Below are 25,352 nucleotides of genomic sequence, written 5' to 3'. Positions count from 1 at the left end.
AGAGTACGAGTCTAAGACCTAAGCTATTAGGCCAGAGTAAGAGTTAAGACCTTAGCTATTAGGCCAGAGTAAGAGTTAAGACCTTAACCAGTAGGCGAGAGTGAGAGTTAGGACCTTAACCTGTAGGCCATAGTAGGAGTTAAGACCTAAACCTCTAGGCCATACTATGAGTTTAAGACCTTAGCTATTAGGCCAGAGTAAGAGTTAAGACCTTAGCTATTAGGCCAGAGTAAGAGTTAAGACCTTAACCATTAGGCCAAAGTACGAGTCTAAGACCTTAGCTATTAGGCCAGAGTAAGAGTTAAGACCTTAGCTATTAGGCCAGAGTAAAAGTTAAGACCTTAAGCAGTAGGCCAGAGTGAGAGTTAAGACCTTAACCATTAGGCCAGAGTACGAGTCTAAGACCTTAGCTATTAGGCCAGAGTAAGAGTTAAGACCTTAACCAGTAGCCCAGTGTAAGAGTTAAGACCTTAACCATTAGGCCAGAATACGAGTCTAAGACCTTAGCTATTAGGCCAGAGTACGAGTCTAAGACCTTAGCTATTAGGCCAGAGTAAGAGTTAAGACCTTAGCTATTAGGCCAGAGTAAGAGTTAAGACCTTAGCTATTAGGCCAGAGTACGGTTCTAAGACCTTAGCTATTAGGCCAGAGTACGAGTCTAAGACCTTAGCTATTAGGCCAGAGTAAGAGTTAAGACCTTAGCTATTAGGCCAGAGTATGAGTCTAAGACCTTAGCTATCAGGCCATAGTACGAGTCTTACACTATAGCTATTAGGCCAGAGTAAGAGTTAAGACCTTAACCATTAGGCCAGAATACATGTCTAAGACCTCAGCTATTAGGCCAAAGTAAGAGTTAAGACCTTAACCATTAGGCCAGAGTAAGAGTTAAGACCTTAACCATTAGGCATGAGTACGAGTCTAAGACCTTAGCTATTAGGCCAGAGTTAGAGTTAAGACCTTAGCTATTAGGCCAGAGTAAGAGTTAAGACCTTAACCAATAGGCCAGAGTAAGAGTTAAGACCTTCACCATTAGGCCAGAGTACGAGTCTAAGACCTTAGCTATTAGGCCAGAGTAAGAGTTAAGACCTTAACCAGTAGGCCAGTGTAAGAGTTAAGACCTTAACCATTAGGCCAGAGTATGAGTCTAAGACCTTAGCTATTAGGCCAGAGTAAGAGTTAAGACCTTAACCAGTAGGCCAGAGTAAGAGTTAAGACCTTAACCATTAGGCCAGAGTACCAGTCTAAGACCTTAGCTATTAGGCCAGAGTAAGAGTTAAGACCTTAGCTATTAGGCCAGAGTCAGAGTTAAGACCTTAACCATTAGGCCAGAGTACGAGTCTAAGACCTTAGCTATTAGGCCAGAGTAAGAGTTAAGACATTAACCAGTAGGCCATAGTACGAGTCTAAGACCTTAGCTATTAGGCCAGAGTAAGAGTTAAGACCTTAGCTATTAGGCCAGAGTAAGAGTTAAGACCTTAACCATTAGGCCAAAGAACGAGTCTAAGACCTTAGCTATTAGGCCAGAGTAAGAGTTAAGACCTTAGCCATTAGGCCAGAGTAAAAGTTAAGACCTCAACCAGTAGGCCAGAGTAAGAGTTAAGACCTTAACCATTAGGCCAGAGTACGAGTCTCAGACCTTAGCTATTAGGCCAGAGTAAGTGTTAAGACCTTAACCAGTAGGCCAGTGTAAGAGTTAAGACCTTAACCATTGGGCCAGAGTATGAGTCTAAGACCTTAGCTATTAGGCCAGAGTAAGAGTTAAGACCTTAACCAGTAGGCCAGTGTAAGAGTTAAGACCTTAACCATTAGGCCAGAGTAAGAGTTAAGACCTTAGCTATTAGGCCAGAGTACGAGTCTAAGACCTTAGCTATTAGGCCATAGTATGAGTCTAAGACCTTAGCTATTAGGCCAGAGTAAGAGTTAAGACCTTAGCTATTAGGCCAGAGTAAGAGTTAAGACCTTAGCTATTAGGCCAGAGTACGAGTCTAAGACCTTAGCTATTAGGCCAGAGTAAGAGTTAAGACCTTAGCTATTAGGCCAGAGTAAGAGTTAAGACCTTAGCTATTAGGCCAGAGTAAGAGTTAAGACCTTAACCAGTAGGCCAGAGTAAGAGTTAAGACCTTAACCATTAGTCCAGAGTACGAGTCTAAGACCTTAGCTATTATGCTAGAGAACGTGTTAAGACCTTAGCTATTGGGCCAGAGTAAGAGTGAAGACCTTAACCATTAGGCCAGAGTACGAGTCTAAGACCTTAGCTATTAGGCCAGAGTAAGAGTTAAGACCTTAACCATTAGGCCAGAGTACGAGTCTAAGACCTTAGCTATTAGGCCAGAGTAAGAATTAAGACCTTAGCTATTAGGCCTGAGTAAGAGTTAAGACCTTAGCTATTAGGCCAGAGTACGAGTTAAGACCTTAACCAGTAGGCCAGAGTAAGAGTTAAGACCTTAACCTGTAGGCCAGAGTAGGAGTTAAGACCTAAACCTGTAGGCCATACTATGAGTCTAAGACCTTAGCTATTAGGCCAGAGTAAGAGTTAAGACCTTAGCTATTAGGCCAGAGTAAGAGCTAAGACCTTAACCAGTAGGCCAGAGTAAGAGTGAAGACCTTAACCTGTAGGCCATAGTACGAGTCTAAGACCTTAGCTATTAGGCCAGAGTAAGAGTTAAGACCTTAACCAGTAGGCCAGAGTAAGAGTTAAAACCTTAACCTGTAGGCCAGAGTACGTGTCTAAGACCTTAGCTATTAGGCCAGAGTAAGAATTAAGACCTTAACCATTAGGCCAGAGTATGAGTCTAAGACCTTAGCTATTAGGCCAGAGTACGAGTCTAAGACCTTAGCTATTAGGCCAGAGTAAGAGTTAAGACCTTAACCATTAGGCCCGAGTACGAGTCTAAGACCTAAGCTATTAGGCCAGAGTAAGAGTTAAGACCTTAGCTATTAGGCCAGACTAAAAGTTAAGACCTTAACCAGTAGGCGAGAGTGAGAGTTAAGACCTTAACCTGTAGGCCATAGTACGAGTCTAAAACCTTAGCTATTAGGACAGAGTAAGAGTTAAGACCTTGGCTATTAGGCCAGAGTAAGAGTTAAGACCTTAACCAGTAGGCCAGAGTAAGAGTTAATACCTTAACCATTAGGCCAGAGTAAGAGTTAAGACCTTAACCATAAGGCCAGAGTATGAGTCTAAGACCTTAGCTATTAGGCCAGAGTAAGAGTTAAGACCTTAACCATTAGGCCAGAGTACGAGTCTAAGACCTTAGCTATTAGGCCAGAGTAAGAGTTAAGACCTTAACCAGTAGGCCAGAGTAAGAGTGAAGACCTTAACCATTAGTCCAGAGTACGAGTCTAAGACCTTAGCTATTAGGCCAGAGTAAGAGTTAAGACCTTAGCTATTGGGCCAGAGTAAGAGTGAAGACCTTAACCATTAGGCCAGAGTACGAGTCTAAGACCTTAGCTATTAGGCCAGAGTAAGAGTTAAGACCTTAACCATTAGGCCAGAGTACGAGTCTAAGACCTTAGCTATTAGGCCAGAGTAAGAGTTAAGACCTTAGCTATTAGGCCAGAGTACGAGTCTAAGACCTTAGCTATTAGGCCAGAGTAAGAGTGTGAGAAGTTGGCCTGGCATATGCTGTTCCTAGTTATAGGGACACCTTGCACCAGTCCAATTCGACTCCTATTGATGATAGGTTTAAGACAACCTTTAAGAAAGCTATCCTAGTGGTAGCTGTGGAGAGCAGCCTTCAGGCTAAGTCTTGAAGGAGTGTTAAGCTTATTGTTTTACCATAATAACCTCTTGAATAACCAAATGAAAGAGTAGCCCACACAGGTATATATATAAAATATATGTATTTATTCTAGACAGAATCCCACAGACACTTTATGTGGCTAGTGGCAAAGTTACAATTCAAACAAGCATTTCTAAACACAATAAATAGCACAGAAATCAATGGGCCCCAGGGGGGGACCAAACCATATACTAAAATAGTGGTATAAGAACCACGACAATTCTACAGGCAATGCCTAGGGCATTCAGGATCGCTGGCCCCTTAAGAATCCACCCACAGTTAAGAGGAAGGGGACCCACGGGAGGCGTGTGCAGTGCGAGAAGCTGCTGTCGGGATCGCAATGTTAGCCTATGGAGAATGTCGCGGTTGAATAATTAAGGTTTAAGGACACTTCTAACAACAGTACAAAGTTAAGGCTTGGGACTTAAGGCTTTGGAGAGCCCACCACCACGGAAGTACCGAAGTACCACTGTTACCTGCCCCAGGGAAGCCGGGTGCATAGGTCGATTCTGGTGTCGGGTCGCGGGCTGATTTTCTATGGAAAAGGAGTCCAAACTGCTACTAGCTGGAAGTGTCGCTGAAGTCGTGAAGATTAAAGTTGAAGAAAAGACAAAGATGAACCTGAAAGCAGAGGGGACAGAGTCTGGGTCACAGCACAGTGACCAGGGAGCTCACAGGAAGGAGCTCGTGGATGTCGGGTGCTTCAGGTGTGGAAGGTACAGCTGGGCTCTGCAGTCACGGGCTCCGGGAGGCTTCAAGGAAGGCCAGCTTCTGGAGGGCGACTGTCCCACGTCGGCTGAGGGTCGCTGCGGTGTTAGTGTCCCGATTGGATCCACTAAGCATTGGCAACCGCAACCCACGCAAGATGAACGAAGCAGCTGCTGGTGCAGACCCACGTGGTCTGAGGGTGCTCTCCTTTGCAGGGAGCGTAGAGCAGGCCTGGAGCAACCAGGGGAACTCTTAGAAAGGAAGATTGTCCTCCGTCAGGGCCCACAAGTCGAGAGACAAGGGACCGCGGAAGGCAGCAAAATGGAGTGCGTAAAAGGGCTCCCACGGGCCACCGGAGCGGGCCAGGGAGCTGAGGGTCGGCACAAATGCTGCGTGAAGGTTGGCTCAAAAATGGGCCAAAGCACAACTTCCCCACTGGTCGGGGTCGTGTGCTGGACAAGAGGTGGCCGGTGTCTCGGGGTATGCGGGGATCTCGGCACCCACGTGGTCCAGGGTGCTCAGACTTGCTGGGCACGCTCACAGGACGCTGGGATGCACTGGAGACCCACCTCGAGGTTGCTGGAAGGCGTCGAAGGTCGTGAGAGCAACGAAGTTCCAACCGGGTATCTTGTAGTCTTTTAGGTGCCTGCCAAGCAGGGGGATAACTCCTTTATCCCAAGGGAGATTTCTTCAGTCAGCTGGGCAGCAGCTCGTCGAAGGTCAGTTCTGTGAAGTCCTGTACGAATCTAAGGCTCTAGGGCAAAGTTATTCCCATATATCCCCAAGATTAGGGGATGGTCCAAAATAGAGCCTACCAATCAGAGTAGAGGCGGGAAAGGGTGGCTACACCCACTCCCCTTTGTGTGTTTCCCGCCTGGGCGAGGGGCAGGATGCCCCTGAACCGGTTCCAGGCGGTGTATGCAGAATTGGGGCTCTGCAGCTGCCTACGTGCAACTCTGAATGGACTTTTGGTGCACCCACCCTGTTCCAATCCACATATCCTGTCTGGGGAGGTGCTGGCACCTCCCTGCCACAGGAGCCCTATTGTCCAGATGGCGAGGCTGGGGTTTTCCCCAGCAACAGCCAGCCAGAGTCGTGTAGGTGGCGAACAGTAGCCATTTTGTGGTACATGTGCACTTTTAAATTGGTTTCCAAATTCTACCGCTTTTCCCATATCACCCTCCTAGCAAGGGGGAATCGTGCCCCCATGCCCATGGCTGGACTGGGGGTATGATTCCTTCATGTTTGACACCAAACACGATATGGTTCGGTGTAGCCATTCCAAAGTTACAGCGATGACGCAATAACTTATAATGCGGTTAAGAGTATATGGTATGGCTACACTACAAACAACCCAGTAACGATTTTACGAAGGTTGCAGAGAGGTCCTACTCACGTAGGGGTCCCCCCTCACACATACCTCAGCACCCAGCCCTGTAGGATTACCAGGGCCTGCCATAGGGGTGACCTATGAGAGTATATGTGTTGTATGGTATGGGACATAGGGTACCTACGTCCCTGTAAGGGGTGCTAGCACCACCTTACCCAGGCTACAGTAGTGGCCTGGTGGTGTCAGTTTGGGTGGCTGTCCCAGGGTGGCACAATAAGTGCTGCAGCCCTGGTAGGCCTACTGGGGGACCCATGCCCTGGGTACCTAGGGTACCATCTACAAGGGACTGGTAGGGCATGCCCAGCATCCAATTGGTTGGTACCTAGGGTACCCACATAGTTTGTCAGAGGAAGCAGATAGGCTGGGGTCCTGGATAGCAGGGCCACAGCCTGGCTAAAGTCATAAAAACAGTCAAAACATCAGCAAAAAGTTGGGGGCAACTATGCAGTCGATGCCACTCTCCTACACAACCCCCCCCCAAACGCAGGGACATTAAACTAACCTTGACCAGTTGAGTCTTCATGTTCTAAGTGGAAATATCTGGAGAGGCCATCTGCATTGGCATGGTTGCTCCCAGGTCTATGTTCCACTGTATAGTCCATCCCCTGTAGGGAAATGGACCACCTGAGTAGTTTGGGGTTTTCACCCTTCATCTGTTTTAGCCATAGGAGGGGCTTATGGTCTGTCTGAACAATGAAGTGAGTACCAAACAAGTATGGCCTCAGCTTCTTCAGGGCCCAGACCACAGCAAAGGCCTCCCTCTCTATGGCTGACCAACGTTTCTCTCTGGGGGTCAACCTTCTGCTAATGAAAGCTACTGGTTGATCCTGGCCCTCCTCATTCAGTTGTGATAACACAGCACCTACCCCCACCTCTGAAGCATCAGTTTGAACTATGAATTCTTTGGAGTAGTTGGGGCTTTGGAGCACTGGAGCAGAGCACATTGCCTGTTTAAGGTCATCAAAAGCTTTCTGACAGCTGACAGTCCACTGAACCTTTTTGGGCATCCTCTTGGAGGTGAGATCATTCAAGGGGGTCACTATGGATCCATATCCTTTCACAAATCTCCTATAATAACCAGTCAGGCCCAAGAAAGCTCGAACCTGAGTCTGGGTGGTTGGAGCAACCCAGTCCATGATGGTCTGGATTTTGCTCTGTAAAGGTTGAACCTGGCCTCCTCCTACAAGGTGTCCCAGGTATACAACCTGACTCTGCCCTATCTGGCACTTAGTAGCCTTGATAGTGAGCCCAGCCTTCTGCAGGGCTTCTAAAACTTCCCTCAGGTGGATCAGGTGATCTTCCCAGGTGGAGCTAAAGACAGCAATATCATCTAGATATGCTGCACTAAAGTCTTCCAGGCCTGAGAGGACTTGGTTCACCAACCTTTGAAAAGTGGCAGGTGCATTTTTCAAACCAAAGGGCATCACAATAAATTGATAATGCCCACTAGGGGTAGAAAATGCAGTTTTGGCTTTTGCAGACTCAGCTAACCTTATCTGCCAGTAGCCAGCTGTCAGATCAAATGTGCTCAGATATTTGGCTGAGGCCAACCTATCTATGAGCTCATCTGCTCTGGGAATTGGATGAGCATCAGTCTTAGTGACTGCATTGAGACCCCTGTAGTCTACACAAAACCTCATCTCTCTCTTACCACCCTGGGTGTGAGGTTTTGGTACTAGGACTACTGGGCTAGCCCAAGGGCTATCTGAGGGCTCAATTACTCCCAACTCCAACATCTTTTGGACTTCAGTCCGTATGCAGTCCCTGACATGGTCAGGTTGCCTGTAGATCTTATTCTTGACAGGCAGACTGTCCCCAGTGTCCACTTCGTGAGTGCACCAGGTGGTCTGACTAGGAGTCAGAGAAAACATATGTCTGTATCTTTGTAGAACCTGTCTACAATCTGCTTGCTGCTGGGCAGTGAGGCTGCCTGCCAAGGCTACTCCATCAACTGACCCATCGTCAGGGTTCTGAGAGAGCAGGTCTGGGAGAGGGTCACTCTCTTCCTCCTGTCCCTCATCTGTTGCCATGAGCAAGCCCATGTCAGCCCTGTCCACATATGCTTTCAATCTATTCACATGAAGTACCCTGTGGGGACTTCTGGGAGTGCCAAGGTCTACCAGGTAGGTAACCTCTCCCTTTTTCTCCAAAATGGTATGGGGTCCACTCCACTTATCTTGGAGAGCTGCTGGGGCCACTGGCTCCAACACCCATACCTTCTGTCCTGGCTGGTACACCACCAGGACAGCCTTTTGGTCATGCCAGGCTTTCTGTAATTCCTGACTTGCCTCCAGGTTTTTAGTTGCCTTCTTCATATACTCAGCCATCCGGGAGCGGAGACCAAGTACGTAGTCCACTATGTCCTGTTTAGGGGGTTTGAGAGGTTGCTCCCATCCCTCCTTCACTAGACAAAGTGGCCCTCTAACAGGATGGCCAAACAGAAGTTCAAAGGGGCTGTAGCCAACCCCCTTCTGTGGCACCTCTCTGTATGCAAAGAGAAGGCAGGGCAGAAGAACATCCCATTTTCGCCTAAGCTTTTCTGGTAGTCCTTTAATCATACCCTTTAGGGTCTTGTTGAACCTTTCAACAAGACCATTGCATTGAGGATGGTAAGGGGTGGTGAACTTGTAGTTAACCCCACACTCCTTCCACATTGCCTTCAGGTAACTACTCATAAAGTTTGTACCTCTGTCAGACAATACCTCCTTAGGGAACCCCACCCTGGAGAAAACTCCAAGGAGGGCCCTTGCCACCACAGGAGCTGTGATGGTCCTAAGGGGAATAGCTTCTGGGTATCTAGTGGCATGATCCACTACCACTAGAATGAACCTGTGCCCAGATGCTGTTGGGGGGTCTAAGGGACCAACGATGTCAATCCCCACCCGCTCAAAGGGCACCCCCACCACAGGTAATGGTATCAGGGGGGCCTTGGTGGATTTACCTGCCTTGCCACTTGCTTGGCAGGTAATGCAAGAGCTGCAAAAGCTCTTACAGTCTTCACTCATGTGGGGCCAATGAAAGTGTGGGACAATTCTGTCCCAAGTCTTATTTTGGCCCAGGTGTCCTGCTAAGGGGATATCATGGGCCAGTGTGAGCAGGAAGCTCCTAAACTTCTGAGGTATGACCAACCTCCTGGCTGCACCAGGCTTGGGGTCTCGACCCTCAGAGTAAAGGAGCCCTTCATCCCAATAAATCTTATGGGTCCCACTGGCATCCCCTGCAGCCTCAGCAGCAGCTTGCTGTCTGAGGGGTTCAAGAGTGGGGCAGCTCTGCTGCTCCAGGCTCAAGTCTGCCCTAGAAGGTCCCCCTGCCCCCAAGAACTCAACCTGATCAGGTTCCAGTTCCTCTGGGGCAGTTCCTTCTTCAGGAGCTAGATCCTCTTCTGCTAAAAGAGTTTCTACAGACTGATCCTGGGGGGAAGGCTCGGCCTTACCCCTGCTACTCCTCCTCTTGGAAGGCCCTTGGTCCCTTTTTCCAGGATCCAAGGCCTGTTCAGTTCCTGTCAGCTTTGCTTTTGACCTTGTCAGGGCAAATACTTCTGCTGATATACCCAACATTGCTGCATGGGTACTTAGCTCCACCTCAGCCCATGCTGAGGTCTCCAAATCATTCCCTAGTAAACATTCAACAGGTAGGTCTGCACTCACCACAACTTTCTTGAGGCCAGTTACCCCTCCCCAGGAGAAGTTCACAACAGCTAGAGCATGGTCTGTACTAACGTTGCTAGCATTGGTCACTTGGTATGTCTCTCCAAGTATGATCTGGTTAGGGTCCACAAGGTCCTTAGTCACCATAGTGACACTGGCCCCTGTATCCCTGTAAGCTAGTGACTCCCTTCCATTTATGGTTGGCTGTTGTCTGTATTTGCCCAGACCACTGGGGCTCACAAACAGGGACAAGTCCCCATCACAAACTAGCACAGCCTGAGTAGGAGTTCTGACTAGGCCAGAGTCCTCTCCAGATCCCAGGGTCAACCCTACTATGCCCTTGTTCTGTGCACCCACACCTGTAACTGTACTAGGGGGAACAGGAGCCTTAGGGGCTGGTGTGGTGCTTGTGGAGTCTTTGGCCTTATTACAGTCTGAAGTCCAATGGGTAGTCTGTTTACAGTACTTACACCATGGCTTCCTTGGTTGTTTGGATTTGTTTTTCTTGGTAGTCTCAGAAGCTGCTTTTTGGGGGCCTGTTGAAGACTGCTGGTCTTTTCCTTTTTCCCCACCCTTGTCAGAGTTTTTGGCATCTTCTTTTTTAGTTGCACCTCCCAAGGGCTGGACCTTTTGCTTAATCCTGGTTCTGACCCATTTGTCTGCCTTCTTTCCCAATTCTTGGGGAGAGGTCAGATCAGAGTCCACCAGGTGCTGATGTAAGAGCTGGTTCTGACAATTGTTAAGGATCTGCTCCCTCATTATGAGATTGTATAATCCTGTATAATCATCTACTTTGCTGCCAGTTAACCAACCTTCCAGTGCCTTGGTTGCACAATCCACAAAGTCTACCCAATCCTGATTTTGTGCTTTCTGGGTGTCTCTGAACTTAAGTCTGTACTGATCAGTGGTTAAGCCAAACCCATCTATTAAAGCATCTTTCAGGATATAATAATCATCAGCATCCTCTTCTCTTACAGAGAGGAGCTTGTCTCTCCCTTTATCTGAAAAGGAGAGCCACAGGATTGCTGCCCACTGCTCTACTGGGACCCTCTGTACTCTACAGGCCCTTTCAAGAGCAGATATCCATTTGTGGATATCATCCCCATTCTGATAGGGGGGCACAATCTTGTGGAGGTTCCTATTGTCAGGGACTTTCTCTCTAACTCTAGGGGTTTCCTTACCGCCACCAGGGATCTCTAGACCCCACTTTCTTGAAGCTTTCTGAAGCTCCAGGGTTTCCCTGTCCAATGCTAACTGTTCTCTTTTAAGCTCAAGCTTAGCCTGCTCAAATTTGATCAGTCTGCATTTCCTCTCATGAGAGGTTTCTCTTCTCTGAGAAGAGGCAGAGGACCCTTTGGATCCCCTAGAATGGTTGGATCCCACTGAGGGGGATCTGTTCCTTCTGGGGTCCACCACTCTCCTTTTAAGGGTGGAGGGAGTGCCTCTTGGGCCATCACCTCCATGCTGTGAGTGGTCTGTGTCTTCCAGGTCAGGATTTTCATCCTCTTCCTGTTCCTCTTCAGATTCCACTCTGGGAGTGTCCTCTTCTGAGGGGTGCCCACCCACGTTGTCCGTCCCTCTGGATCCTATGGACTCCATAAAGTCTGCTATGAGCAGGATCTCTTTGAGACGTTTTGTGTTGGCACCTCTTTCTGTCTTCAGTCTCCTAAGGGTGCACATTTCCCTGAGCTCAGCAAAGGTGAAATTATCATACTTATCTACTGGGACCCTCTGGGGTCCTTCCATAGCCTTAGTGCCACTTGAAGACATGTTTAGTGTAGTGATGTATCTACCTACACTAAGTGTGGCCTACTGAACCCTCTCTTGAGTTGTAGTCAAGGTGTGCTAGACCCTCTACACACAACTCCAAGTTCAGTAGAACTTATTGTATTCTAGCTTGAATTTATATGTACCTTTGGTACCTTGTGGCTTTCACTTTAGAAATTCAATGTGTTATCTGGTAAAACAATGGCAAGCTTGAATCCCACCGCTGCACACCAATGTGAGAAGTTGGCCTGGCATATGCTGTTCCTAGTTATAGGGACACCTTGCACCAGTCCAATTCGACTCCTATTGATGATAGGTTTAAGACAACCTTTAAGAAAGCTATCCTAGTGGTAGCTGTGGAGAGCAGCCTTCAGGCTAAGTCTTGAAGGAGTGTTAAGCTTATTGTTTTACCATAATAACCTCTTGAATAACCAAATGAAAGAGTAGCCCACACAGGTATATATATAAAATATATGTATTTATTCTAGACAGAATCCCACAGACACTTTATGTGGCTAGTGGCAAAGTTACAATTCAAACAAGCATTTCTAAACACAATAAATAGCACAGAAATCAATGGGCCCCAGGGGGGGACCAAACCATATACTAAAATAGTGGTATAAGAACCACGACAATTCTACAGGCAATGCCTAGGGCATTCAGGATCGCTGGCCCCTTAAGAATCCACCCACAGTTAAGAGGAAGGGGACCCACGGGAGGCGTGTGCAGTGCGAGAAGCTGCTGTCGGGATCGCAATGTTAGCCTATGGAGAATGTCGCGGTTGAATAATTAAGGTTTAAGGACACTTCTAACAACAGTACAAAGTTAAGGCTTGGGACTTAAGGCTTTGGAGAGCCCACCACCACGGAAGTACCGAAGTACCACTGTTACCTGCCCCAGGGAAGCCGGGTGCATAGGTCGATTCTGGTGTCGGGTCGCGGGCTGATTTTCTATGGAAAAGGAGTCCAAACTGCTACTAGCTGGAAGTGTCGCTGAAGTCGTGAAGATTAAAGTTGAAGAAAAGACAAAGATGAACCTGAAAGCAGAGGGGACAGAGTCTGGGTCACAGCACAGTGACCAGGGAGCTCACAGGAAGGAGCTCGTGGATGTCGGGTGCTTCAGGTGTGGAAGGTACAGCTGGGCTCTGCAGTCACGGGCTCCGGGAGGCTTCAAGGAAGGCCAGCTTCTGGAGGGCGACTGTCCCACGTCGGCTGAGGGTCGCTGCGGTGTTAGTGTCCCGATTGGATCCACTAAGCATTGGCAACCGCAACCCACGCAAGATGAACGAAGCAGCTGCTGGTGCAGACCCACGTGGTCTGAGGGTGCTCTCCTTTGCAGGGAGCGTAGAGCAGGCCTGGAGCAACCAGGGGAACTCTTAGAAAGGAAGATTGTCCTCCGTCAGGGCCCACAAGTCGAGAGACAAGGGACTGCGGAAGGCAGCAAAATGGAGTGCGTAAAAGGGCTCCCACGGGCCACCGGAGCGGGCCAGGGAGCTGAGGGTCGGCACAAATGCTGCGTGAAGGTTGGCTCAAAAATGGGCCAAAGCACAACTTCCCCACTGGTCGGGGTCGTGTGCTGGACAAGAGGTGGCCGGTGTCTCGGGGTATGCGGGGATCTCGGCACCCACGTGGTCCAGGGTGCTCAGACTTGCTGGGCACGCTCACAGGACGCTGGGATGCACTGGAGACCCACCTCGAGGTTGCTGGAAGGCGTCGAAGGTCGTGAGAGCAACGAAGTTCCAACCGGGTATCTTGTAGTCTTTTAGGTGCCTGCCAAGCAGGGGGATAACTCCTTTATCCCAAGGGAGATTTCTTCAGTCAGCTGGGCAGCAGCTCGTCGAAGGTCAGTTCTGTGAAGTCCTGTACGAATCTAAGGCTCTAGGGCAAAGTTATTCCCATATATCCCCAAGATTAGGGGATGGTCCAAAATAGAGCCTACCAATCAGAGTAGAGGCGGGAAAGGGTGGCTACACCCACTCCCCTTTGTGTGTTTCCCGCCTGGGCGAGGGGCAGGATGCCCCTGAACCGGTTCCAGGCGGTGTATGCAGAATTGGGGCTCTGCAGCTGCCTACGTGCAACTCTGAATGGACTTTTGGTGCACCCACCCTGTTCCAATCCACATATCCTGTCTGGGGAGGTGCTGGCACCTCCCTGCCACAGGAGCCCTATTGTCCAGATGGCGAGGCTGGGGTTTTCCCCAGCAACAGCCAGCCAGAGTCGTGTAGGTGGCGAACAGTAGCCATTTTGTGGTACATGTGCACTTTTAAATTGGTTTCCAAATTCTACCGCTTTTCCCATATCACCCTCCTAGCAAGGGGGAATCGTGCCCCCATGCCCATGGCTGGACTGGGGGTATGATTCCTTCATGTTTGACACCAAACACGATATGGTTCGGTGTAGCCATTCCAAAGTTACAGCGATGACGCAATAACTTATAATGCGGTTAAGAGTATATGGTATGGCTACACTACAAACAACCCAGTAACGATTTTACGAAGGTTGCAGAGAGGTCCTACTCACGTAGGGGTCCCCCCTCACACATACCTCAGCACCCAGCCCTGTAGGATTACCAGGGCCTGCCATAGGGGTGACCTATGAGAGTATATGTGTTGTATGGTATGGGACATAGGGTACCTACGTCCCTGTAAGGGGTGCTAGCACCACCTTACCCAGGCTACAGTAGTGGCCTGGTGGTGTCAGTTTGGGTGGCTGTCCCAGGGTGGCACAATAAGTGCTGCAGCCCTGGTAGGCCTACTGGGGGACCCATGCCCTGGGTACCTAGGGTACCATCTACAAGGGACTGGTAGGGCATGCCCAGCATCCAATTGGTTGGTACCTAGGGTACCCACATAGTTTGTCAGAGGAAGCAGATAGGCTGGGGTCCTGGATAGCAGGGCCACAGCCTGGCTAAAGTCATAAAAACAGTCAAAACATCAGCAAAAAGTTGGGGGCAACTATGCAGTCGATGCCACTCTCCTACAAAGAGTTAAGACCTCAACCAGTAGGCCAGAGAAAGAGTTAAGACCTTAACCTGTAGGCCATAGTTCGAGTCTAAGATCTTAGCTATTAGGCCAGAGTAAGCAATAAGACCTTAACCATTAGGCCAGAGTATGAGTCTAAGACCTTAGCTATTAGGCCAGAGTACGAGTCTAAGACCTTAGCTATTAGGCCAGAGTAAGAGTTAAGACCTTAACCATTAGTCCAGAGTACGAGTCTAAGACCTAAGCTATTAGGCCAGAGTAAGAGTTAAGACCTTAGCTATTAGGCCAGAGTAAGAGTTAAGACCTTAACCAGTAGGCGAGAGTGAGAGTTAGGACCTTAACCTGTAGGCCATAGTAGGAGTTAAGACCTAAACCTCTAGGCCATACTATGAGTTTAAGACCTTAGCTATTAGGCCAGAGTAAGAGTTAAGACCTTAGCTATTAGGCCAGAGTAAGAGTTAAGACCTTAACCATTAGGCCAAAGTACGAGTCTAAGACCTTAGCTATTAGGCCAGAGTAAGAGTTAAGACCTTAGCTATTAGGCCAGAGTAAAAGTTAAGACCTTAAGCAGTAGGCCAGAGTGAGAGTTAAGACCTTAACCATTAGGCCAGAGTACGAGTCTAAGACCTTAGCTATTAGGCCAGAGTAAGAGTTAAGACCTTAACCAGTAGCCCAGTGTAAGAGTTAAGACCTTAACCATTAGGCCAGAATACGAGTCTAAGACCTTAGCTATTAGGCCAGAGTACGAGTCTAAGACCTTAGCTATTAGGCCAGAGTAAGAGTTAAGACCTTAGCTATTAGGCCAGAGTAAGAGTTAAGACCTTAGCTATTAGGCCAGAGTACGGTTCTAAGACCTTAGCTATTAGGCCAGAGTACGAGTCTAAGACCTTAGCTATTAGGCCAGAGTAAGAGTTAAGACCTTAGCTATTAGGCCAGAGTATGAGTCTAAGACCTTAGCTATCAGGCCATAGTACGAGTCTTACACTATAGCTATTAGGCCAGAGTAAGAGTTAAGACCTTAACCATTAGGCCAGAATACATGTCTAAGACCTCAGCTATTAGGCCAAAGTAAGAGTTAAGACCTTAACCATTAGGCCAGAGTAAGAGTTAAGACCTTAACCATTAGGCATGAGTACGAGTCTAAGACCTTAGCTATTAGGCCAGAGTTAGAGTTAAGACCTTAGCTATTAGGCCAGAGTAAGAGTTAAGACCTTAACCAATAGGCCAGAGTAAGAGTTAAGACCTTCACCATTAGGCCAGAGTACGAGTCTAAGACCTTGGCTATTAGGTCAGAGTAAGAGTTAAGACCTTAACCATTAGGCCAAAGTACGAGTCTAAGACCTTAGCTATTAGGCCAGAGTAAGAATTAAGACCTTAGCTATTAGGCCAGAGTAAAAGTTAAGACCTTAACCAGTAGGCAAGAGTAAGAGTTAAGACCTTAACCATTAGGCCACAGTACGAGTCTAAGACCTTAGCTATTAGGCCAGAGTAAGAGTTAAGACCTTAACCAGTAGGCCAGTGTAAGAGTTAAGACCTTAACCATTAGGCCAGAGTATGAGTCTAAGACCTTAGCTATTAGGCCAGAGTAAGAGTTAAGACCTTAACCAGTAGGCCAGAGTAAGAGTTAAGACCTTAACCATTAGGCCAGAGTACGAGTCTAAGACCTTAGCTATTAGGCCAGAGTAAGAGTTAAGACCTTAGCTATTAGGCCAGAGTCAGAGTTAAGACCTTAACCATTAGGCCAGAGTACGAGTCTAAGACCTTAGCTATTAGGCCAGAGTAAGAGTTAAGACATTAACCAGTAGGCCATAGTACGAGTCTAAGACCTTAGCTATTAGGCCAGAGTAAGAGTTAAGACCTTAGCTATTAGGCCAGAGTAAGAGTTAAGACCTTAACCATTAGGCCAAAGAACGAGTCTAAGACCTTATCTATTAGGGCAGAGTAAGAGTTAAGACCTTAGCCATTAGGCCAGAGTAAAAGTTAAGACCTCAACCAGTAGGCCAGAGTAAGAGTTAAGACCTTAACCATTAGGCCAGAGTACGAGTCTCAGACCTTAGCTATTAGGCCAGAGTAAGTGTTAAGACCTTAACCAGTAGGCCAGTGTAAGAGTTAAGACCTTAACCATTAGGCCAGAGTATGAGTCTAAGACCTTAGCTATTAGGCCAGAGTAAGAGTTAAGACCTTAACCAGTAGGCCAGTGTAAGAGTTAAGACCTTAACCATTAGGCCAGAGTAAGAGTTAAGACCTTAGCTATTAGGCCAGAGTACGAGTCTAAGACCTTAGCTATTAGGCCAGAGTAAGAGTTAAGACCTTAGCTATTAGGCCAGAGTAAAAGTTAAGACGTTAGCTATTAGGCCAGAGTAAGAGTTAAGACCTTAGCTATTAGGCCAGAGTAAGAGTTAAGACCTTAGCTATTAGGCCAGAGTACGAGTCTAAGACCTGTGGTAAATATCCTTTTTTACCTAAACTGAATTTCATACGGAATCTTTAAAATAAAGTAAAATAGCTCAGAATAACAAGAGGCAGAATCCGTGGTATAAGAGGTTTTCTAAAGGGGCTTTATTCCATCAAAGATGGCCGACTCGAGTCGCGGCCTTCAGGTTCCGTCACCACGAAGGTTCAGGAAGTGAAGTACAATACTTTATTGACAAGAAGTAACTTTTATAGGTCATACACTTACAATGAAACAAATGCAAAAAAGGCGTAACGATTGATAAGATAAATTAACATAGTGATACGTAATTGAAACTAGGCGTAATAAGGAGCAAAAAGAAACATGATTGGCTCTGGTTATCTTACATAGGTGGATCTATACGATAATACTTAACATAGATGCGTGCGCAGCAGTATGACGTGTGATTGACGTGCAACTAGGGGGTGAAGGGGACTTGACATTTAGCTCTACATGTGGAGACGAGAAGTCTGGGGGGTCAAGTCAACCTAATCCCAAATCATATCTAACATCCTATGTTTAGAGAACTATGTTATCCACAAGGAAGGACTCTCGGACAGAATCTATTCTATACTAACTGTGTGTGCGTGTACAAGCGTCTAAGTGTCTATATGAGATGCGAGGGGCAGAAAACTTTCCATGGCAACAGGGCTATGAATCACTTGCAGGAGGACGGAAAGGCTGAGTCCTTTGCTTGTGAGCTAAAGGAAATGTTTACCTAAATCACTAGACAGGAATGCATCGGCTGGAGAGCAAAATAGATAACTCGAAGGTGAAATACAGCTTCTTGGCAGGCAGGCGAAAACTGGCCGAGGCAGGCACCGTTAGCTGCACAGGGAGTAGGACAAAGTTCATGGATACAGATGCGAGCTCAAGCTGAAGCTGTCAGAGACAGAGAGCAGGGAAAGGCTTTGAGGACAGAATCGGGCCTACTTGCCTGAACTGTAAAAATGTAGTAACTTAGCCATATAAAGTCGGTGGCCTTTCATACTTAGGAATCGAATATCCAGCCCATCGATGGCGGATCTGACAGAGAACATGTCGACGGTAGACACACATATGTTTGCGTCTTAGAAACTGGAACTGGAGGGAACATACATGTACTTGTAACATGCATATAGAACCGTTGGGGTCCAAGATAGGGGACATAACTGATCAGGAAAATCCACATTTCCACATTCCCTCCTTGTCCCCTACTTGCCCTTCAAGAGATATCAATCTTCATCATTCCATCGATTTGCTCATGGAGCATCATTTCTTCTTCCTTCTTCTTCCGGTATTTTGAACGAGAACTGTGATATGGAATGCATGATGTGGCACACAGACCACAAATCGCTGGTCCACATTGCAGGCATAAACAACAACTGAAGAGCATAAGAAGGCCAATACCTAGGAAGGATAGAACTCTCCATCCCCAGGCTGATATCACACTCCAAAACCACCCGGACCACGTCCAAGTGCCTGGATTTTCGTGTATCTGGCTTACAATCTTATGAAGGCGTGTTATAGCTTTATATACAGATGGCGAATTTTCTGGTATGAATATGCAGCAGCTGGATCCGATGACCCTGCAAGCTCCGCCCCTATCGGCCAGGATGACGTCAAGGACAAGACGATTCTGGAGAACAACAATTCTCATCACTGATTGTTCCTCTGTCAGATTGCCTAGGGCGGCTATAGTCTCGTTTACTACAGCTTCAAGAGTCTTGGTGAGTCTGCGTATCAGCTTACTATTTGATATTGTACCTATATAGGGAAAGATACCTTTATTGAAATCTACATACTTGTCCCATGCCGTCTCAGTATAATCGACAACTGGGAGATCTCTACGCTCTCTTTTGTGTACTAAATGAACATTTCGATAATAATCAGGGGGAGCTAGGAAAACAGGTGGCAGAAGGAATGCTATGTAACAGGTACCATCCCAATCTAGAGGCAGACGCATATATGCCGTCTGACCACATATAAAGTAAGAATGGCGAGAAGCTCTAAATGAAGATTTACCTTGATCACGATATTCTATTGTAGTAACGCATTGGCTATGGCCCATATGTATGGAACCAACTTTTCTCACACATAATTCACCCTTAACTGGAAATACAGACATAGTGGGCAGAATTAGTTCAACTTCGGATTTGACATTCAAAATCATAAGATTAGGCGTAAAATTACCTAATTTATACACTTCATTTTCTAAATCAGTTCCTGTTCTACTGGGGTGACCCTCCTTATTGGGGTGACAGACTTTGAATAAAACTAGATTCAGATTTCCCCATATCCAATGTTGTTGATAAACTGCTGTGTCTGGGTCTATGGAATTTAATAAACTAAACCATGCTCCACAGGAGCCATTGTGTGTGAACGGATGTGGAAAGAAAGGCAGAACTCCTTTGTTATTCTGATAGGGAGGGAGTCGGCCACACACCCAACAATTGGTGGCATTACTAGTCTGATGGGAATGATGTAACATACTAATGAAGGTGTTATTGCGCAGCGCGAGTCTATAAGATAATTCATGTGGCGGTAGGTCACTAAAAGAATGTTCATCAGTTATATTGAAAGCACGTTTAGAAACAGGATAATACATATGCAACAATATACTTGCAGTAACTATTAAAAAACTCAAGGAAAACAAAATTAATAAAGTCACAATACAGTGGCTACGCAGTAATTTACAATAAGCATGTCGTTTCATTATGATTCTGGACTCTACATCATTCAGACCTAAGGGATACATGTCGGGACAGATTCAACCGCTTCACCTTGGAGAGGACTTAAACAATCAAATCGTCCGACAGTTTGGATCTGGACCTGAGTTTCTGCTTATAGAATTCGGTGCTACTGGCCTCAGCCAAGGGTAGCTTTGAGTCAATGGGGGAAGACACACGGGGAGTACTGTTTGTGTCAGGAGGAAGTCCATGAAATTTCTTGATATGGCTGGAATGCACCCAGCCTTTTCTCCCTTCGATCTTCACAGCTGTTCTGGTCGTCAGCAGGACCAACTTAGGAAGCCTCCACCTTGGCTCCAGTTGGGTTTTCCGATCGAAATTCCTGACGAGAACATAATCGCCGGGAATTACATCATGAGGTTTCACCTCGGTGTTGTCGGGAAAAGCTGCGACTACCTGTGAACGACAAGATTGTAGTGCAGACATCAAGGAAGCCAGGTAATCTGTCAGCATATTACAGTCAACATCAGTTATTTTACGGGGTATAGGCGTCCCCCACATATTCGGTGGTCTACCAAAGATCACCTCATAAGGGGATAGCCCTGTTCGAGAGTGTGCTACCATTCTCATGTAAAATAGTGCAACTGGTAAGGCTACTATCCAGTCAACACCTTTCTCCTTACATATTTTAGACAATCTGATTTTCAAAGTTTGATTATGTCGTTCCACGAGACCTGCTGCCTCGGGGTGTCGGACACAGTGGAATTTCCACTGATATCCCAACAAAAGTGAGACATGTTTCATTAATTCGGATGAGAAAGGCTGGCCGTTATCTGAATATACAACACGTGGTAAACCGTACCGTGGGAAGAATTCTCGAACTAGCTGCTTGGCAGTAGTCGGGGCAGTGTAATCTGATACGGGATACGCCTCTGTCCAACGGGAGAGAGCGCAGACAACTACGAGAACATATTTGAATCCTCGACAACGTTCCATCTGAATATAATCCATCTGGAGGACTTCAAAAGGATGGTCAGGAGGCTGAAATCCACCCTGCTCTACGGGAACACCCTTTCCTGGATTAAACTGACAACATATCATACAGGTACGAACTTTTTGTTTAGCTGCTGCTCGTAAATGTTTGTTGAACCAAATGTGCTGAATGCTGTCTAGCATAGCCTTCTCTCCTAAATGTGCTGGACTGTGAACTGTAGCTATAATGGCTTGAACCATGGAATCAGGGAGAAACCATACAGATTTCTCCTTCGTCATCCATCCTTGATCTGTCTGGATCCCTCCTAGTTCAGTCCACTTCTTTATTTCTTCTGCTGTGGCATGTGTCTGTATGTCAATTACGTCAAGTGCGGGATCCTTAATTGTCATACACTGTGTTGGTGTCTGAACTATTGGCTTTGTCATGTCTAATGTGCGATTCTGAGCAGTCTGTTTAGCTGTTCTGTCAGCTAAATCATTGCCTTGAGAAATGATATCAGTAACCTTCGTGTGTGCTTTACATTTCATAATCGATATAGCAGTGGGTAGATGTATTGCGTCTAACAAGGCATGAATGAGGGGTCCGTGCTGAATGTGGGCACCATGGGAGGTTAAATAACCTCTCTCTCGCCACAGCACGCCGAAGTCGTGTACAACTCCGAATGCATAACATGAGTCAGTGTATACATTAACTTTCTTATTTGTGGCTTGAATACAGGCTTGCGTTAGAGCAATAAGTTCTGCTGCTTGGGCTGACAAAGTATCTATACAATTTGTCTCAATAACTTCAGTGTCTGTTGTGACTGCATACGCGGCCACTAAATCTCCTGTACTTGTTCTCATGCACGATCCGTCTACATACAACGTCAGGTCTGGATCTAACAATGGAACGTCTGTCAAGTCTTGTCTAGGTTTCGTCTTTATTTCAATGATTTCAACACAATCATGAGCTAGTGGGTCTGTTCCAATTACAGGTAATAGTGTAGCAGGATTCAATGTATTACACCGTCGGATCTCTATGTGTGGTTGAAACAATGTCAGTTCATAACCGGTAAGTCTTGCTATGGTCAAGTGTTGTGTTTGTGTTCGGTTCACAAGAACCTCTACTGCATGTGGTACTTGTACTGTCAATGGATGTCCTAACACTATGGCATCGCTTTGTCTGATTGCTAAAGCTGTCGCTGCCACTGATTTCAGGCATGCAGGCAAAGCCTGAGCTACGGGATCTAATGTACTGGAAAAATAAGCACATGGCTTGCGTGATCCTGCTTGATCCTGAGTGAGTACTGACAAGGCAGTACCTTCGCGTTCTGTGACAAAGAGTGTAAAATGTTTGCTATAACATGGTGTTGCTAAAACAGGTGCTTGACATAAAGCTTCCTTTAGGCTTTCAAAAGCTTGTGTATGTTCCTGAGTCCAAGGGAGAACAGTCGATGTGGCTGCCTCCTGTGTGGTTAACTGAATGAGTGGTTTTGCTAGAAATGCGTACTGAGGGATCCACTGCCTACAATATGAAGTGAGGCCTATGAAAGCCCGCACCTCCTTTTGTGTCTGGGGTATTGACATGTTAGCAATTAACTGGATGCGATCTGGTGTAAGCTGCCTTCCCTCCTTGGACAGCGAGTGACCAAGATAAATAACTCGCTGGACACAGAATTGCAGCTTAGAAGGGGACACCTTGTGCCCCTTGTCGGCTAGAAAATGTAAAACTGTCAGAGAAGCCTTTTCACATTCAGGTCCGCTTCTCGCGGTGATCAGCAGATCGTCGACATATTGAAGCAGTGCAGTATTGACTGGCATGTGGATACTGTCAAGTTCTCGTTTCAGTGCTTGGCTGTAAATGCTGGGGCTTTCTGTGAATCCTTGGGGAGCGCGTGAGAATTTAAAACTGCGCCCATTTAAACTGAATCCGAACAAATATTGGCTTTCCGGATCTATTGGGACGCTGAAAAAGGCATTCTTGAGATCGATTACAGTAAAGAATGTTGCTTCGGAATCAATTGCTGTCAACAATGATGATATATCAGGGACCACAGGGAATTGTGGTACAATACACTTGTTTAGTTCACGCAAATCAATAACCAATCGGTACACTGGTGGGGCAGTAGGATCAGTTCGTTTAAGAATCGGAATTATCGGTGAATTACATACATTGGAGTCTGTTTCTACAACTACTCCCTGGGCAATCAGCTCATCAATGATTTTCAGCAAAGCCACTACAGCATCATGCGGTAACTTGTATTGTCGCATTCGTGGTAGTACCACTCCTGCTTTCAGTGTGACTCGGTATGGTGTAATGTTCATGCAGCCAACATCCGTAGGGCCTTGTGCCCATAGATGTACTGGTAAAGTCTGTAGTCGGGGATCCATGTCCCTAGACACATAGTGACCTTTAAAATCACGTAAAAACAACCTTACTCCTTCCGGAGAACAACATATTATGGCTCCTAGTGCTTTCAGAGTTTTAATTCCTAACAGATTTTCTGGGCATGATTTAGTAAGCAATAAATCTGTAGTTCGTGTCAAAGGTCCTATCGTAAGTGGTAGAGGCTGTGATACTTCATTAACAATAGGTTTTCCTGAAAAACCAAGGGAAACATTTTGAGAGCCTGAGAGGGGTGCCCCTGGAACTTCACTACGTTTTATAGTTGTTCGACTTGCCCCTGTATCGAGTAAGAATTTTCTATCTTGACCTAATAATTCACTATGTACATAAGGTCCTTCTTGATCTACAGGAATCTCGATAAGCGGTAAGTCAACTTCCCTCTCTAGGCTTGTTCATGCGTAACGCTGATACTCAGGATATTCATACTGTGCAGTCTGATACATTTGTCGTGTTGTGGTTTGTGTGGCAGTAGCAGGCAACGGTGGTGCAGCTGGCACAAACTGTATGGGTTGCTGTGAGGCTGGCATGGACTGTTGCTGAACTGGCATGGACTGTCCATGCTGCATAGCTCCTTGTTCATTCTGATCTTGTCTAACTAATCGTGGTCTCTCCTTTGCAATGCCTGTAGCTATATTACGTTTCAGGACTGGACAATCGTGTACATAATGGCCTAGTTGTTTACAGTAATTGCAGGTTCCTTTTACAGGAACTGCAGAATCACCAGAATGTGTCACACCCTTTTTGTGACCATCTGCTGGTACTGTCTGAGAAACTAGCATTTTCATTTTTGTATCCTTCATGCGTCTATGCTCGTGTTCTTGTTCATCCCTAATTCTATTGTGATGATACTGTAACATTTGTAGCATTTGCGACGGAGTGTTACTTTGCCAGGTACTCTCGAATTTCAATATTCTATTCTTCACTGGGGGCAATGCATTTTCCACTAATTTTGTCACAAATAGATGTGGATATGAGTCACTACTTGCTTTTATACCACTATTTATACCAAAACATTTTTCAAATCGAGCATAATAATCGCTTGTGTCTTCATCTTGCTTTTGTTTGCAGGCTGTGATTGCACCCCAATCTTCCTTTTTTGTAGTTAATAAACGTGGCAGTACCTGTACTAGTAAACCTGGTAACAGTTTAACTTTATCCCCGAGCCCTGAACCTGCAGTTCGGGCCCTTTCTTCCTCTGCTAATGCTGTCCAGTCTATCTTTTGGTCTCCCACTTCCCACTCTTTTTCTTTCAGTTTTTCATAAATGCCAGCAGGCAAAAGCACCTTTAATATCGTCATAATATCAGGAAAGGTGTACTCTCCCATTAGTAACATGTCTTTAATTTCTCGGTGGAAACCCGCTGGGTCTTTATCATGACTAGGTACTACTTTCTTCATTTCTAATAATTCCATTTTTGATATGGGTGTGTAAACAAATACACGGTGAAACTCATTGTCTTCGCCTTTTATTGGGTGCACTTCTCGTAAGGGATTTTGTCTATCCATATAGTACGGCGCTCTTTCTCTGCGGGGCAGCGAGAGAGAATCCGGACTTACAAAAAGGACATACTGCTTACGTGACACTAATATCTCTTTAATTAGCTTGTTACTAGAACCTCTCCATCTGTTTGTGAGTAGTTCCGTTAATATATCAGGTAAAGGACCAGGGTCAGCATGTTGGCTCTTATATAATATGAGGAGTTGCTGAATCATATAGATTCCAGCTAAACGTTGTTCATCTGTACTGAGATTAAAAAACGTGTGTGCTACGGTCTCATCACCGTATTTTTCAGGACTGTCAATCCAGTGAACAGCTGATCTGGCTAATTCTTGCTCATCCATGGAATCGAGGAGGTGGTAACCCCTTCGTTCTCGTAGTATTTTATCTGCGGCTTGAAACGAATGTTCAGGAGACTTCAGATTTATTACAGGCGTCGGATACGTTCTGCTATTATTTGGGCATACAGAGTGTATGGGATCAGAAAAACATCTAGCATTATCACAGGATCTTCCTCTGCCTACATAGGCTATGGTCTCTGACTGTCTTGCGGAATTCCCTGATTCGGACACTTCATCTTGCTCATACTCGTCTGTTCCCAATCTCTCTTCATGAATACGCTCTATTTCTTTACGGATTTTTCGGCACATGGCTATTATACAATTTTGCTTATCGTGTCTCCCTTCTGATATATTCTGACTCCATCTTGTAAGAATAAGCATTGCATTCGGGTCTACCCCCGGACGGTCTTGATTTCTGATCACACAGTTTATGAGGAAACGTAACAGTTCCCCCTGTATCTCTACTTTCTGGAATTCCATAGCTCTGTTAATACATCCTGGATCTCGTCCTGTTTGAACAAAATGATATATGTTATCTAGATGCGTAATCATCCCTGGTAACCTCGCTAAATACTCTGCGGCTCGCCTGATACGTAATGATGCCAGGACCATTTCATCCTCTTTACCAACCACCGGGTCATATCTACAATTTACAAGGAGTTCTTTAAGCGTACGTTCACTTACGAATTTAGGTGTACGTGAATGCGCTGACTCTTGAAAAACAAGTTTATTTATTCTGG

Source organism: Triturus cristatus, chromosome 6 (genome assembly GCF_964204655.1).
Source record: "Triturus cristatus chromosome 6, aTriCri1.1, whole genome shotgun sequence".
In the NCBI taxonomy this organism is placed as follows: Eukaryota; Metazoa; Chordata; class Amphibia; order Caudata; family Salamandridae; genus Triturus; species Triturus cristatus.
The sequence above is the reverse complement of the archived record's forward strand: the minus strand, read 5'-3'. Positions refer to the sequence as shown.